This window comes from Bombina bombina, chromosome 1, assembly GCF_027579735.1.
Source record: "Bombina bombina isolate aBomBom1 chromosome 1, aBomBom1.pri, whole genome shotgun sequence".
NCBI lineage: Eukaryota > Metazoa > Chordata > Amphibia > Anura > Bombinatoridae > Bombina > Bombina bombina.
This window is the reverse complement of record NC_069499.1, coordinates 203461812-203480198: the sequence shown is the minus strand read 5'-3', so window position 1 is coordinate 203480198 and position 18387 is coordinate 203461812.

Sequence of the window (18387 nt, the reverse complement as noted above, 5' to 3'; positions counted from 1 at the left end):
ACACTAGTTAAATTTTATTAACCCCTAATCTGCCCCCCCATCATCCTAGACACCTACCTACATTTATTAACCCCTAATCTTCAGACCCCAACGTCGCCGCTACTATAATAAATGTATTAACTCCTAAACCTAAGTCTAACCCTAACCCTAACCCCATCTAACTTAAATATAATTTAAATTAAAGGAAATTAATTTAAGATAATTAAATAAAAAGCTAGCTACAATATAACTAATAGTTACATTTGTAGCTAGCTTAGGATTTATATTTATTTCACAGGTAAGTTTTTATTTATTTTAACTAGGTACAATAGTTATTAAATAGTTATTAACTATTTAAGAACTGCCTCGCTAAAATAAGTACAAAATTACCTGTAAAATAAATCCTAACCTAAGTTACAATTACACCTAAGACTACACTATCATTAAACTAATTACCTAAACTACCTACAAATAATTACAATTAAATGAAATAAACTAAATTACGAAGAAAAAAACCCACTAAATTACAGAAAATAAAAAAGAATTACAAGAATTTTAAACTAATTACACCTAATATAATCCCTCTAATAAAATAAAAAAGCCCTCCAAAATAATAAAATTCCCCTACCCTATACTAAATTACAAATAGCCCTTAAAAGGGCCTTTTGCGGGGCATTGCCCCAAAGTAATCAGCTCTTTTACCTGCAAAAAAAAGAATACAATACTCCCCCAACATTACAACCCACCACCCACACACCCCTACTCTAAAACCCACCCAATCCCCCCTTAAAAAAAACCTAACACTAACCCCCTGAAGATCACCCTACCTTGAGCCATCTTATACCCAGCCGGGCACAAGTGGTCCTCCAGAGGGTCCAAAGTCTTCATCCGATCGGGGCAGAAGAGGTCCTCCAGACGGCAGAAGGCTTCATCCAGGCGGCATCTTCTATATTCATCCTTCCGGAGCGGAGCGGGTTCATCTTCAATCCAGTCGATGCGAAACTCATCCTCTTCAAACGAAGTCCTAACGAAGAATGAAGGTTCCTTTAAATGATGTCATCCAAGATGGAGTCCCTTGAATTCCGATTGGCTGATAGAATCCTATCAGCCAATCGGAATTAAGGTAGGAAAAATCCTATTGGCTGATGTAATCAGCCAATCGGATTGAAGTTCAATCCGATTGGCTGATCCAATCAGCCAATAGGATTGACCTCGCATTCTATTGGCTGTTCCAATCAGCCAATAGAATGCAAGGTCAATTCTATTGGCTTATTGCATCAGCCAATAGGATTTTACCTACCTTAATTCTGATTGGCTGATAGGATTCTATCAGCCAATCTGAATTCAAGGGACGCCATCTTGGATGACGTCATTTAAAGGAACCTTCATTCTTCGTTAGGACTTCGTTTGAAGAGGATGGCTCCGCGTCGGCTTAATTGAAGATGGACCTGCTCCGCTCCGGAAGGATGAAGATAGAAGATGCCGCCTGGATGAAGCCTTCTGCCATCTGGAGGACCTCTTCTGCCTCAATCGGATGAAGACTTCGGACCCTCTGGAGGACCACTTGTGCCCGGCTGGGTGAAGATGGCTCAAGGTAGGGTGATCTTCAGGGGGTTAGTGTTTTTTAAGGGGGCATTGGGTGGGTTTTAGAGTAGGGGTGTGTGGGTGGTGGGTTATTTGTAATTTAGTATAGGGAAGGTGGTGGGTTATTTATAATTTAGTATAGGGTACAGAAATTTTATTATTTTGGGGGGCTTTTTTATTTTATTAGGGGGATTATATTAGGTGTAATTAGTTTAAAATGCTTGTAATTCTTTTTTTTATTTTCTGTAATTTAGTGTTTCTTTTTTTCGTAATTTAGTTTATTTAATTTAATTGTAATTAATTGTAGGTAGTTTAGGTAATTAGTTTAATGATAGTGTAGTGTTAGGTGTAATTATAACTTAGATTAGGATTTATTTTACAGGTAATTTTGTACATATATTAGCTAGGCAGTTATTAAATAGTTAATAACTATTTAATAACTATTGTACCTAGTTAAAATAAATACAAACTTTCCTGTGAAATAAATATAAATCCTAAGCTAGCTACAATGTAACTATTAGTTTTATTGTAGCTAGCATAGGGTTTATTTTATCGGTAAGTATTTAGTTTTAAATAGGATGAATTTATTTAATTATCTTAAATTAATTTCCTTTAATTTAAATTATATTTAAGTTAGGGGGTGTTAGGGTTAGGGTTAGACTTAGGGTTAGGGGTTAATAAATTTATTATAGTGGTTCCGACGTTGGCGGCGGCATATTAGGGGTTAATAAATTTAATATAGTTGTGGGGATGTTGGGGGGCCAGATTAGGAGTTAATAACTATAATGTAGGTGTCGACGATGTGGGGGGCAGCAGATTAGGGGTTTATAAGTATAATGTAGGTGGCGGCGGTGTCCGGAGCGGCAGATTAGAGGTTAATAATATAATGCAGATGTCAGCAATAGCGGGGCAGCAGATTAGGGGTTACTAAGTGTAAGATTAGATTAGGGGTGTTTAGACTCAGGGTTCATGTTAGGGTGTTAGGTGCAGACATAACTTTTATTTCCCCATAGGAAACAATGGGGCTGCGTTAGGAGCTGAACACTGCTTTTTTGCAGGTGTTAGGTTTTTTTTTCACCCAGATCAGCCCCATTGATTCCTATGGGGAAATCGTGCACAAGCACGTTTTGACAGCTTACCGCTACCATAAGCAACGCTGGTATCGAGGTGAGATGTGGAGCTAAATTTTGCTCACCGCTCACTTTTCTGAGGCTAACGCCGGCTTGCAGAAAACTCATAATACCAGCGTTGACTTAAGGGAGCGGTAAGAAAAAAGGAGCGTTAGCCCCGCAAGCAATACTGACAAAAACTTGTGATCTAGATGTTAGATAGCACATCAATTTAATAACCCAGATGCTTAACCATTATCAAAGTACTCAATAACACTCCAATTATTCTTATTAACACCTGTAATCAGTCCAAACATGTATATCACATAAGAATACTTAGGTGTAATGGCACAGGCCTTAGATTATTGCCCCATTTAAAATCAATAATATATCTTAAATAAGATATCCCAGCATCTGAGTCTTAGATAATTTTATGTTTAATTAAACAGCATATTATCATTTATAATCCAATGATCAAAGATTAGAAAAAAACAAAGAAAAGCAAATTAAGGCAAAGACAGGCAGAAAAATTATCTGTCTATTCTTCTTCGCACAAACCCCATCCACCATGTAAATCCGCTCTATAGAGTGAGCTAAATGACACATTCAATCTAGTGTGGGCCAGATAACACATTCAATCCATTCACACTAAAAAGAAAAGAATAATATATATATATATATATATAGTATAAATTGCCCCCAAGGCATCCTCAGTCCCAATTATGCAATGGTATTTTCTAGTGCAATAATACTGTCTCATAATAGTCATTGGAGACAATGTAACTTGTATTCAAATCCAAATTGTTACTGTCCCAGTATCTCAAAGGAAAAAAGTAATTCTTATTGTATCCAAAGTGTTACTATCCCAGTATACTTGGGGAATTTACTTCTTTGATCAAGTTAATGTCCCAATCTCCGTTCAAACAAGGTCTCAAAATTTCAGTGAGAACAACATCTATGTTCAGATATTAGAATATGTTATCGACCAGCAGTATTTCATAGATGCAACCTCATGAAGTTGATTATGCTATGGCCATGCTGTCAGGGTGCCAGGAATCAGACTGAGACAAGAAGTGCAAAAATAATCACACCTTTATTAATAGCAAAATATAATAAAAAGTCCACAAGTCAAATAACAAGCCAGGAATCAAAACCAGAACTGGTAGTCAGACGAGCCGAGTCAGGAGCGAAAGTGAAAAGTCAGACAAGCCGGAATCAGGAACCAGGAGAACAGCAGAGTCAGGAACAAGCCAGGGATCAGGAACCAGGAGGGACGTCAGACAGCCAGTTAATACACAGGAGTTTACACAAACAGGTCTGAGACAAATCAAGGCAAAGCATACTGAACAGAGGTCCTTTAAATAATAAGTGATGACATCACAATTCTGAGATTGCATCCTGTCTCACACAGATGATGTACACCAGTCTGGCCATAAAAGGAAGTGCAGGAAATGAGCAGCATCAGACGGTATGCACCAGAGTCAGGAAGAGTGGTGAGTAAAATGGCTGCAAGCAGCACATGGCAAACAGATGAGGGAAAAAAAACCCTGACACATGTAAAATTGAACCTCCTTTGTTTAAAACAAACTTATATACCAGGACTTCTGCATCTAATAACACTTACACTTGTATATTACTCATCATGTCAAAGAAACTGTGACCAAGAGACTGAGGCAGAGGTAGTGTTCCGTACTTAACATTCCCAACTTCACACAAACAGATCTTCACTCACAATGCACAGAATATCAATGGCTGACCAATTTCCACAGCCGTTATGTATCTCTTCCAAACAGCAATAGGCATATATCAGTGTTACCTGTTTTTTTTCTTTTCAGTGTTGCAGAGTGCAATCGTGAGACTTACCACTGCCGAATCTGGGGATAGATACCTTCAAAACCCTCCGGTCTCCTGTCTCAATCTACCAACAGTGCGTGTATCCTGTTTCAAAATTTTAAAGTGTAGCTTATCCGACACAGAACCATGCAGGTGATGGTGTCATGTGATTCCGACGCTCATTTTTCAAGGAATATGCAGGTGTGTGCCTAGATGGTGCTCTTTTAGCAGTCAACTACTCAGTTTTAATTGGATTAGTACACACACACACCTCTCATACATGCGTAATTTCTCAAACCAATCCATCCCTACCCATAGATTTAGAATACTAAGTGCGTGAATATTAGCTCAAAAGCGGATCTCTAATTCTACGTGGAAATGCCACCAATTAGTAAATATGAATTAAATCTTTAATACCATAACTCTAAGCAAAAATATTAATTCAGAGAAAATAATAATAAATAAAAAATCAAAAGTAGAATTTCAATAAACTCCATACTTATAAACATATCAAGTAAATACAATCAAAAAAGAAAAGAAAAAAATGAATGAAAAGGAAGAGAAAACAGGCAAAAAGAAAAAAAGGAAAAAGGGATATTTACATATTTCAGTATAATCCATCATTGCTAAAAAGCAATTCTACAAGTGCAACCTCAAAGGACATGTTTCAACACATCCTTTAAAATATTGATAATGCATGCATATGTATACCAATGAGATTGATTAAATGAAAAGTAAAACCACCCACCTCAACCCATAATCTAATTTTAAAGTCATATTGTATTATTTGCAGTTAAAAAAAGCTGTCCCAAGAGATCTCCCTATTGAGATCCCTGGGTGATAATGTGTCCAGTCTCCTGATCCATTGTGCCTCTTTCCTGAATAATAATTTTTATCTATCCCCACCCCGGTGAAGTGGAGGTACACCATCCACTATCTGAAATCTAAGTTGACTTTTATTATCTGAAGCCCTAGTGAAATGATGTGCCACTGGGGCATCCTCATCGTCTTTACCAATGGCTGCCTTATGTTGGCGTATCCTATCTTTCATCGACTGGGTGGTCTCACCTATATATGCAATCCACAAGGACATTTCACCCCGTAAAAAACATATTTAGAATTACAAGAAAATCTACCTTTAATCAGGATCCTCTTTCCCGAGTGAGGATGTGTGATAGAATCACCTTGTCGCACAATTCATGCAGGCAAAGCAACCTTTTTTCATCATTTCAATAGGTTTCCTTGTTGAGCCCAAATCTGCTCTAATCAATTCATCTCTTAAATTTTTATTTCTCCTGTATGAAAAGAGTGGGATGCCATTAAATATGCTGCCAACTTGATTATCCTCCTTCAGGAGAGACCAATGTTTCAAAATTAATTTCTTAAGTTTTCTGCTATGAAAGCCATAATGACTTACAAATTAAACCAAAAATTGTTTAGGGCTTGGGGGTTTCTTTGTAAGAAGACTATTTCTTTCAATCTCAGCAACCTTGGCCTGATTCCTATCCAAAATTTCATTCGGATACCCTCTATCCACAAATTTCTGTTCTATTTCATCCAGTCTCTTTTGGCGAATCAAAGGATCATCTACTATACTCCGTTCAGTTCTCAAAAGTTGACTAAGCGGAGATTCTTAATTAGCCAAGGTGGATGAAAGCTATCATAGAGCAATGTGTTATTCCTATCAGTTTCCTTTGTATATAAGTCACACCTCAAACTCTCTCCTTCCACTAGAACTCTTGTGTCTAGAAAACTCACATTCTCTTTACTAGATTCCACAGTAAATTTCAAATGATCATTCGACAAATTGAGGTGAGAGATGAATTGTAATAATTCGTCCTGACCCCCTGTCCAAATGAAAAAAAATATTGTCGATATATCTATACCAACCTAGCACAAAGTCTCTCTACCCCTGATCCCTGAACATCACATCCTCCTCAAATTTGCCAACAAAAAGGTTTGCATAGGTAGGTGCTATGTTTGAGCCCAAAGCCATTCCCTTCCTCTGGACATAGAATATATCTTCAAAAAGAAAATAGTTCTCATAAAATATGATCTCAAACAAATCATTAATGAGTCGTCTCTCACTTGGAGAATACAATCTATCTTTATCCAGAAAATGGAACACGCTCTCAATACTTAGATGATGAGAGATAGAGGTATAGAGACTTGTAATGTCCATTGTCACCAAAAGACTATTCTGAGGGATCACCAGAGGTGCAATTTTGCATACAAAAATCGGTTGTGTCCTGTAGGTATGACTCAAGGTACCCCAACAAAGGTCTAATTAATTGATCTAGAAAAATAGCCACAGGTTGGAAGATTGATTCCGTCCCCGCCACAATGGGGCATCCCGGAGGGTCATCCATGCTACTATGTATTTTTGGAAATACATAAAAGACGGGCACAATCGGGTTCTCTTTAATTAAAAATGTAGCTTGTTTCTTGGTAATAATTAGTGATGTCCCGAACTGTTCGCCCGCGAACGGTTCACAGCGAACATAGCTTGTTCGCGTTCGCGTTTGCTGGCGAACACATGGCGATTCGCCCCTATGTGTCATCATTGAGGAAACTTTGACCCTGTATGTCACAGCCGTCTGACACATTAGAGCCAATCAACATCAGACACTCCCTCACAGACCCTCCCAGCTACTCGGAATCCGCCATTTTAGACTCATAACGACCTTGCTTTCTTAATGAGAGGACGTGTTGTGTTTTTGCTCCTGACATTAATAGGAAAAACATAGCTAGGCTAGTGTATTTAGTGTCCACTACAGTCCAGAAGGACTCCACTCATCTCTGCTGCAAGGACAGCACCCCAAAAAGCCCTTTTTAGGGCTATATTTCGTGCCAGTTTTTTTTTTTCATATTTTTTTTATTAGCATTTGCCTGGCTTTCAGCCTGTGTATTTAAGGCTCACAGCATATGCTGTGATTACTGCCACCACTGATATCTCCCTAACAACATTAGTTTAAATTTAACTAACCAAAAATTTTAATTATTTTGCTAGTGTAATTTTTTTTTCATTTTCTATCAGGCCTGTGTCACACAGCATATACTCTGGTTCATTGCTCTGTGCCAGCCACCAGTGTTAATATCCGTTTATAACATTATTTTAAATTTTACATTTTTTATTTAAATCATTTTTCTAGTGTAATCTAATTACATTTTCTATCAGGCCTGTGTCTGTCAGGCTCACTCAGCATTAATATACCTAATTTTTTTTCAGTCTTTTGGTTAATTGGTCTGTGCCAGGCAGCCACCACTCATATCTTCTTCACCTTAATTTAAATATAAAAAAAGAACACTAAATATTTCAGGACACTAAAACTAGGACATCTGGTTACCCTGTACATTATAAGATCTATGTATCTTGAGTTAAATATTGTTAAAGCAGCAGTATACTATAAAAAATGTTCTCTTAATGTGTCAATTTGATAACTGATGTTTTAAAGCACGTTAACAATTTGGCAATGTTAGTTGATTTAGGCCCTTTATGGGTTAAAAGCAGACTCTGCATAAACTATGTAATTTTCCATGGGAGTTTTGCCATGGATCCCCTTCCAGCATGCCACAGTCCAGGTGTTAGTACCCTTGAAACAACTTTTCCATCACTATTGTGGCCAGAAAGAGTCCTTGTAGGTTTTAAAGTTCGCCTGCCTATTGAAGTCAATGGCGGTTCGCGCGGTTCGTGAACTATACCAGAAGTTCGAGTCCACCGTTCGCGAACCGAAAATTTTAGGTTCGCGACATCACTAGTAATAATGTCTGAGGATAAGGCTTCATTAACTACCTTTTGGATTTTGAGCTTCAGTCTAGCAGTTAGATCCCCGACCACTACAGCATAATTTCCTTCATCTTGGAGCTGATGTAGCACCTCTTCCTTGTATTTAACCTTGTTCATGATAACATGGATTGGTTTGAGAAATTACGCATGTATGAGAGGTGTGTGTACAAATCCAATTAAAACTGAGTAGTTGACTGATAAAAGAGCACCATCTAGGCACACACCTGAATATTCATTGACAAAGGGCGGAGTCCCGAAACACGCTTCAGAATCACATGACGCCATCACCTGCATGGTCATGCTTTAACATTTTGAAACAGGATACATGGACTGTTGGTAGATTGAGACAGGAGACCGGAGGGTCTTGAAGGTATCTATCACCACATTTGGCAGTGGTAAGTCTAATGATTGCACTCTGCATCACAGAGAAAAAATCCAGGTAACACTGATATATGCCTATTGCTTTTTGGAAGAGATACGTAACGGCTGTGGAAATTGGTCAGCCATTGATATGCTGTGCATTGTGAGTGAAGATCCATCTGTGTGAAGTTGGGAATGTTAAGTACGGAACACTACCTCTGTCTCAGTCACTTGGTCACAGTTTCTTTGACATGATGAATAATCTACAAGTGTAAGCCTTATTAGATGCAGAAGTCCTGGTATATGAGTTTGTTTTAAACAAAGGAGATTCAATTTTGCATGGCCATAGCATAATCAACTTCATGAGGTTGCATCTATTAAATACTGCTGGTCAATAATATATTCTAATATCTGAACATAGATGTTGTTCTCACTGAAATTTTGAGACCTTGTTCGGACGAGATTGGGACATTAACTCGATCAAAGAAGTAAATTCCCTGGGATACTGGGATAGTAACACTTTGGATACAAAAATAATTACTTTTTTCCTTTTGAGATACTGGGACAGTAACAATTTGGATTTGAATACAAGTTACATTGTTTCCAAAGACTGTTACGAGACAATATTATTGCACAAGAAAATACCATTGCATAATTGGGCTGAGTTATTCTATATAACTTTTTTCTTTTTGATTATTTTGCAGGTGGTGCAGGTTGTAATTTTTTCACCCTTGGGACACTTTGGGGGCAATTTATACTTATATATACAGTATATTATTCTTTTGTTTTCTTTTTAGTGTCAATGGATTGAATGTGTTATCTGGCCCACACTAGATGAATGTGTCATTTAGCTCACTCTATAGAGCGGATTTACATGGTGGATGGGGTTTGTGTGAAGAAGAATAGACAGATAATTGTTCTGCCTTTCTTTGCCTTAATTTGCTTTTCTTTGTTTTTTTCTAAACTTTGATCATTGGATTGTAAATTATAATAAGCTGTTTAGTAAACATAAAATTAACTAAGACACAGATGCTGGGATCTTTTATTTAATATATTAGTATAGAGTGAGGAAGACTAAACTCTATCCTGGGCATGAGCATACTTTTCTAAAAAAACATTTTGTGTCTCTTAGTAGTGCTGTCACTATTTATTATTAAAGTATTTAGCAGTGGTCTGTAACTTGCACACTATTAATATTATATATTAAGGCAAAGGAGTGTTCAAAAATGTTTGCCTATAAGAGACGGTGGGCACATGCAAGAAGTGACTGGTACCAGAGGGAAATTCCTATAGATCCTTCAGTGTTGCTGTTGACCTCTTGGTAGCCTCCTTGATAAGATTTCTCCTCATTTTCTCATCAACTTTGGAGAGTCATCCTGATCCTTGTAATGTCTCTGTTGTGCTACATTTTCTCCACTAATTGAAGATGGTTTTGAGAGTGCTCCATTATATATCCACTGCCTTTGATATTCTTTAACATCTCTCTCCTTGTTGGTAAAATTAGCTCTCCCAGTTTCTTTGGCAGCTCTTTGCAAATCATGGCTCCCCTCGAAGAATGCAACCCCAAACAACAAATCCTACAGCAAAAGCTAATTTTAATCAGGGTTTAATCAGAATCAGTTTAATTGTTGGCAGGTGTATTCTATTTAACTGCAGGCATCATTTATATTGTGATTTAGAATTTGATTGGTTAAATGTGAACACAGCAAGAGCCAACATTATGAAAGCTGTTGTAGTTCTTTTATTTTTTATTATTAGTTTAATTCTTCTAAATTTAATTTGTCCGTAATAGTTACCTTTGTTTTCTTTGGATTTTTGTTTGCTGGAAGATCACAGTACAGATGGCAAAAATATCTGACAATAACAATGATGTAATCTCTGTCTACATTTCAAAAACATCTCTTAAGGGTGTGTGTGTGTGTAAACAAAGATAAAGGTTAATTTTGGTAGAGGTTTTTTTGACAGAAAGGTTTGGTGTCATAGGTAAAAAAAAATTATACATATCTGTGACAAGTTCATTACTGTCAATAAAAGGGGAAAAAAAGTCTGTAATACCCTTTCTAAATGGAAATCAGTTATATATAGTGGCAGAGACACTTGGAAATTACAAGATAATAAAGCCAATTTTCTTTCACTAGAAATGTTACAGAATCCTTCTATCAGTAATTACAAGGGTTATGGGTCTATTCACAAAACTATATCATCTTCTTTCAGTGAAGTATTTAAAGGAATTTTGATTAACATTGCTTAATAATTTTTCAAAATAATAAACTATGTTCAGTAATATATTTGGTTTTCACATTTATAGCAAAGAGATGCTTCATATGAGAGATATGTTGTTCAAGGTCTATAATATTAATACTTCCAAGATATATCTAATATCTTGTAAGGGACAAGGAAACATGTTTAAAGATGATATCTTTAGCACTATTGAGTATAACTTCATAGTTTTTGAAAAAAATACTTCTTTGTCTATAAGTATTGTGCTCTTTTAATTTTATTTATCATGGAAAAGCCTGAAAAGTTCTTATCAGAGCAGGAGAATACATGTTAGGTTGATTAGTAGTCATTGATTTCAAAAGTTATTTGGATGAATGAAGTTCATAAAGGATTTCGTTTTCAATTTTAGCCTAGTTATTTCAGAGTAAACATTCCACTGCAGCTCAGCATTAAGAGCTCCATGTACTAAGCAGCGGGCGGACAGCTTCTCAACTCGCAAAGCTGTCCGCCTGCTTTTGCTACACACGGGCAGCGGATCTCTTGATCCGCTTGCCATATGTATCATTACACACTCATCAGAGTGTGTAATGCCCGCCCCCCCTTCATTTGCGCGACTGAAGGGGCTGTCAATCACTGAGAGCGAGCGAGCTCTCGTTGAATTTCCATCGCCACATCAGAAGTAGCGTAGGGTGTAAGAAGCAGCGGTCTAATGACCGCTGCTTCTTACATTGCGGTAAGCAGGCTCGCATTTGCAAACCTGCCTCGCAAGGGCTCCGGAGCAGCTTTCGTTACTTCATACATAGAGCACTAGAAGCATCTTTAAGTTTTTTCACTAAAACTGACAATATTTTAGATTAAATATATTTTAAGCAAGAATCTAATACGTGATAAAATCACAGTCGAGGGGGCGCAAAATAGTATACAATTAGATGGTGGTCATTAATAACCCACAAAAGCAATTTACAATTTAAACAAATCAATGTTATCTTATAGATGAAAGATATATCAATATATGGTTATCTTTGTATAAGTCCCTTTTGGGATCAATGGAAAAGAAAATGTCTTTTTTAAAATAAGCTTATAGCTGGTGGTGGCTGCCTCCTCTTCACCGGATGATCCAGGTAAGAACTAGGAGAAATAGAAAACAACAAAGGGGCGCCTCATGTGTATATTGTCTGGATGAAGACATATAAAAATGCAACAGAATAGCCAAATGAGTACTCAAATACTCCAGGAGCACACTTATGTGCTGGTAGGGGCAGGCTGTAGATTTGAGTGGGTGTAACAGCTCACCCGTTCAGGGATACTTCCAATGCTGTGGTGCTGCAACAGGTGTGATAAAACAAACAGAGAGCACTATATGTGCAGACCATTAAAGATGAAACATAGGTGTGTGCTTTATAGTGTAAAGTGGGTAGTCACATACTCCAAAAGCACACCTGGTAGATACAGGCTGCAGATTCAGGCAGGTGTGGCAGCTCACCCAAACAAACGGTCTTTTTGGTATTGGTGCAGTAAGAACAAATGCAGGCTTAATGCTTCTCAGTAGCTGTGTCCTTTGCAGTGGTGGTAGGCAGAAGGTAGGAAATAAGATCCACTCCAGAAATAAAAGTTTGCAAATATTTATTAAAAACAAAAAGTTAAAAAACAACACCAAAGTTGTTATAAAAAGTGGATTACAGGGTCACCCAGTTGGCCCCAATGATTGCAACGCGTTTCTCAGTTAGCAAACCATTTCATCAGGCATCATGATGAATATAACCATATATAACATTTTTAATGTCTCCATTTTTCTTTTGAGTCTCTCCTAAAACACTATGGGCTATCAGGGACAATATTATAGACAGAGTAGGAAACAAATATACGATGATGAACAGTTATCTTAAATGCGGCTTAAGTCGCCACTTTCTTTAGTGCTAATAGAGGATTATAGAGCACCACAATATGATCAATTTATGTGTAATAATGTATACAACAGGCAGGGTGATGCTCGTTAAACAGCTTTACCGCTCATCTCATGTGGGAATGTGGGGGACTCCTCCAAATACATTAGCTGGTCACTCAGCTCTACAATGTAAGTTTCCCAAACCGCAGAAGAACTCGACTTAACAAAACTGCAACTGGATAATCCAGTGTCCAAAGTTTCAGCTGACCTTGAATAGTTAACTCTACATCTGCTCCTGCTGTGGTCACATGTTCTGTGGTCACATGTGCTCGGTAATAGATAGCAAAAGACAAAGTGTCCAAAACAAAAATGTATTAATTCTTTAAAATTTCATACAGAAAAGTAAAGTGCAGCAATTAACAAATTGAGTCATTACCAGTTGGTACAGACACCTTAGGTTACCCTAGTAAGTGCTGTGTTTAACCCCTTAATGACTGAGGACGTACGCCATACGTCCTCAGAAAAAATACAGTTAACGCCTGAGGACGTATGGCGTACGTCCTCGGTTTGGAAAGCAGCTGGAAGCGATCCTGATTGCTTCCAGCTGCTTTCCAGTTATTGTAGGATGCCTCGATATTGAGGCATCCTGCAATAACAATTTGTACCCCTCCGGTGCAGAGAGAGCCACTCTGTGGCCCTCTCTACACCAGACATTGATGGCCGCATTCGTTGGTGGGTGGGAGCTGCAGTGGGAGGTGAGTGGGCGGCCATCGATGGGTTCTAAGACACAGAGGGGGCTGGATCGGGGGCGGGACAGTCGGGCGCGTGCACAATGCGTGCGCGCGTGCACAGGGGGCGGCGAGCAGGCGCGTGCACGGGGAGGGAGTGGGTGGGAACCGCTACACTACAGAAAATTATCAAGTATAAGTGGGAGGAAGGGGGGAAGAAATGCCCCAAAAAAGTAATCTAAGGAATCTGGGAGGGGGAGGGGGTTGGTCTTGGGCTACACTACAGCTACACTACAGCAAAAAATAAAATAACAAATAAAAAAGAGACTATATAGTGTAAACTGTGTACTGGCAGACAGCTGCCAGTACCCAAGATGGCTGCCAAGAGGGTAGAGGGGGAGGTTAGAGAGCTGTTTGGGGGGGCAGGGAGGTTTGGGGGCTAAGGGGGGATCCTACACAGCAGCATATGTAAATATGCAAAGGGGGGAAAAAAAGAAAAAAAGGATGCCTTTTATTTTAGTACTGGCAGACTTTCTGCCAGTACTTAAGATGGTGGGGACAATTGTGGGGTGGGGGAGGTAAGAGAGCTGTTTGGGAGGGATCTGGAGGGGGTGATGTGTCAGGTGGGAGCCTGATCTCTACACTAAAGCTAAAATTAACCCTGCAAGCTACCTAATTAACCCCTTCACTGCTAGCCATAATACACGTGTGATGCGCATCGGCATTTAGTGGCCTTCTAAATACCAAAAAGCAACGCCAAAGCCATATATGTCTGCTATTTCTGAACAAAGGGGATCCCAGAGAAGCATTTACAACCATTTATGCCATAATTACACAAGCTGTTTGTAAAGGATTTCAGTGAGAAACCTAAAATTTGGAAAAATGTAACGTTTTTTTTTTATTTTATCGCATATGGCGGTGAAATGGTGGTATGAAATAGATCAATACTTTGGGTTGTCTACTACATTACGCTAAAGCTAAAATTACCCCAAAAAGCTCCCTACATGCTCCCTAATTAACCCCTTCACTGCTGGGCATAATACACGTGTGGTGCGCAATGGCATTTTGCGGCCTTCTAATTAGTAAAAAGCAACTCCAAAGCCATATATGTCTGCTATTTATGAACAAAGGGGATCCCAGAGAAAAAATTACAACCATTTATGCCATAATTGCACAAGCTGTTTGTAAATAATTTCAGTGAGAAACCTAAAGTTTGTTAAAAAAAAATGTGAAAAAGTGAACATTTTTTTATTTGATCGCATTTGGCGGTGAAATGGTGGCATGAAATTTACCAAAATTGGCCTAGATCAATACTTTGGGATGTCTTCTAAAAAAATATATATACATGTCATGGGATATTCAGGGATTCCTGAAAGCTATCAGTGTCCCAATGTAACTAGCGCTAATTTTGAAAACAAATGGTTTGGAAATAGCAAAGTGCTACTTGTATTTAGGGCCCTATAACTTGCAAAAAAAGCAAAGAACATGTAAACATTGGGTATTTCTAAACTCTGGACAAAATTTAGAAACTATTTAGCATGGGTGTTTTTTGGTGGTTGTAGATGTGTAACAGATTTTGAGGGTCAAAGTTAGAAAAAGTGTGTTTTTTTCCATTTTCTCCTCATATTTTATAATTTTTTTATAGTAAATTATAAGATATGATGAAAATAATGGTATCTTTATAAAGTCCATTTAATGGCGAGAAAAAACGGTATATAATATGTGTGGGTACAGTAAAAGAGTAAGAGGAAAATTACAGCTAAACACAAACACCGCAAAAATGTAAAAATAGCCTTGGTCCCAAACGAACAGAAAATGGAAAAGTGCTGTGGTCATTAAGGGGTTAAAATGCTGGTGGATAGTGCATAGGACGCTCTAGTCAAAATTACTTTTTCATGATTCAGATAGGGCATGCAATTTTAAACAACTTTCCAATTTACTTTTGTCATCAGCTTTGCTTTGTTCTCTTGGTATTCTTTGTTGAAAGCTAAACCTAGGTAGGCTTATATGCTAGTTTCTAAGCCTTTGAAGATCGCATCTTAGCTCAGTTTATTTTGACAGATTTTACAGCTTACAGAGCTAGTTCATGTGTGCCATATAGATAAGATTGTGCTCACTCCTGTGGAGTTCCTTATGAGTCAGCACTGATTGGCTAAAATGCAAGTCTGTCAAAATAACTGAAATATGGGGACGGGCTGCATCTGCTTAGATATAAGGGGCGCGATCCGATATAGATCGTAGTTTGCGGCGCAAGCGAGGGAACCGGCGTCGCCCACAGTTTCAGCTCGCAACTCGAGCTATCCCATATATGTCGCCGTCAGATGCTAACGTGCCGTAAGTCTGACAAACCAGCAATGTCCAGAAATCTGCGCAAGTACAAATTTCTGGCGTCGCCAGTGACTTGCGGCACGTTAGAAACTGCCGGCGCCTACAAAACCTGACTAAAGTCTAAATCACCCGCACTGTCTAACACGCCTCCCTAACATAGCCCGACACGTCTAACCCTCTATCCGCTATCCCCCTCACTATCCTAACAATAAAATATGTATTAACCCCTAAACCGCCGCTCGCGGAGCCCGTCGCTACCTAATAAAGTTATTAACCCCTAAACCGCCGCCAGCTATATTAAATCTATAACCCCCTAAAGTAAGCCCCTAACACCGCCGCCATCTACCTTACCTACCCACTAAAGTGAGCCCCTACCCCTCCGCTATTTTAAAATTATTAACCCCTAATCTAATCCCCCTACCCCGCCGCCATCTATATTAAATTATTTAACCCCTAAAATACTAAACTATCCCTACCACTAAACCTAAGTTTAACCCTACAAATAGCCCTGAAAAGGGCTTTTTGCGTGGCATTGCCCCAAAGTAACAGCTCTTTTGCCAGCCCTTAAAAGGGCTTTTTGCGGGGCATGCCCCAAAGTAACAGCTCTTTTGCCAGCCCTTAAAAGGGCTTTTGGCGGGGCTTTGTCACAAAGTAAACTGCTCTTTTGCCTACAATCTACATCCCCTACACCGCGGCCACCTATAATAAATGTATTAACCCCTAATCTAATCCCCCTACACCGCCACCAGCTATATTAACTATATTAACCCTAATTATATTAGGGTTAATATAGTTAATATCGTTATTATATTATATATATATTAAGTATAATAACCCTATCTAACTCTAACATCCCTAACTAAACTCTTATTAAAATAAATCTAATATTAATATTATTAATTAAAATATTCCTATTTAAATCTAAATACTTACCTATAAAATAAACCCTAAGATAGCTACAATGTAATTAATAATTACATTATAGCTATGTTATGGTTTATATTTATTTTACAGGTAAATTGTTAATTATTTTAACTAGGTATAATAGCTATTAAATAGTTATGAACTATTTAAGAGCTACCTAGTTAAAATAATTACCCAATTACCTGTAAAATAAATCCTAACCTAAGTTACAAATACACCTACACTATCAATAAATTAAAGAAACTACAAATATCTATCTAAAAATACAATTAAATAAACTAAACTAAATTACAAAAAAAAACAAACACTAAATTACAAAAAATAAAAAAAGATTACAAGATTTTTAAGCTAATTACACCTATTCTAAGCCCCCTAATAAAATAATAAAGCCCCCCAAAATAAAAAAATTCCCTACCCTATTCTAAATTAAAACAAGTTCAAAGCTCTTTTACCTTACCAGCCCTTAAAAGGGCATTTTGTGGGGGCATGCCCCAAAGAAAACTGCTCTTTTGCCTGCAAAAAAAAACACAATACCACCCCCCAACATTACAACCCACCACCCACATACCCCTAATCTAACCCAAACCCCCCTTAAATAAACCTAACACTACCCCCCCTGAAGATCTCCCTACCTTGTATTCACCCCGCCGGGCAGAACTCCTCATCCGATCGATGTGTTCCAGCAAGCGGCAGTGAAGTCTTCTTCCATCCGGGCGATGTCTTGAAGCAAGCGGCAGAGAGTCTTCTTCCATCGGCGACGTCTTCAAGCAAATCGGCATCTTCAATCTTCTTACTTCGCTCCTCCGCCGCGGAGCATCCTTTCGGCACGACGACTTCCCGATGAATGAGGTTCCTTTAAATGACGTCATCCAAGATGGCGTCCATCGAATTCCGATTGGCTGATAGGATTCTATCAGCCAATCGGAATTAAGGTAGAAAAATCTGATTGGCTGATTGAATCAGCCAATCAGATTCAAGTTCAATCCAATTGGCTTATTGGTTTAGCCAATCGGATTGAACTTGAATCTGATTGGATAATTCAATCAGCCAATCAGATTTTTCTACCTTAATTCCGATTGGCTGATAGAATCCTATCAGCCAATCGGAATTCGGCGGACGCCATCTTGGATGACGTAATTTAAAGGAACCTCATTCGTCGGGAAGTCGTCGTGCCGGAAGGATGCTCCGCGGCGGAGGAGCGAAGTAAGAAGATTTAAGATGCCAATTTACTTGAAGACGTCGCCGATGGAAGAAGACTCTCTGCCGCTTGCTTCAAGACATCGCCCGGATGGATGAAGACTTCACTGCCGCTTGCTGGAACACATCGCCTGGATCGGTTCGGCCCGGCTGGGTGAATACAAGGTAGGGAGATCTTCAGGGGGGTAGTGTTAGGTTTATTTAAGGGGGGTTTGGGTTAGATTAGGGGTATGTGGGTGGTGGGTTGTAATGTTGGGGGGTGGTATTGTGTTTTTTTTTGCAGGCAAAAGAGCAGTTTTCTTTGGGGCATGCCCCCACAAAAGGCCCTTTTAAGGGCTGGTAAGGTAAAAGAGCTTTGAACTTGTTTTAATTTAGAATAGGGTAGGGAATTTTTTTTATTTTGGGGGGCTTTATTATTTTATTAGGGGGCTTAGAATAGGTGTAATTAGCTTA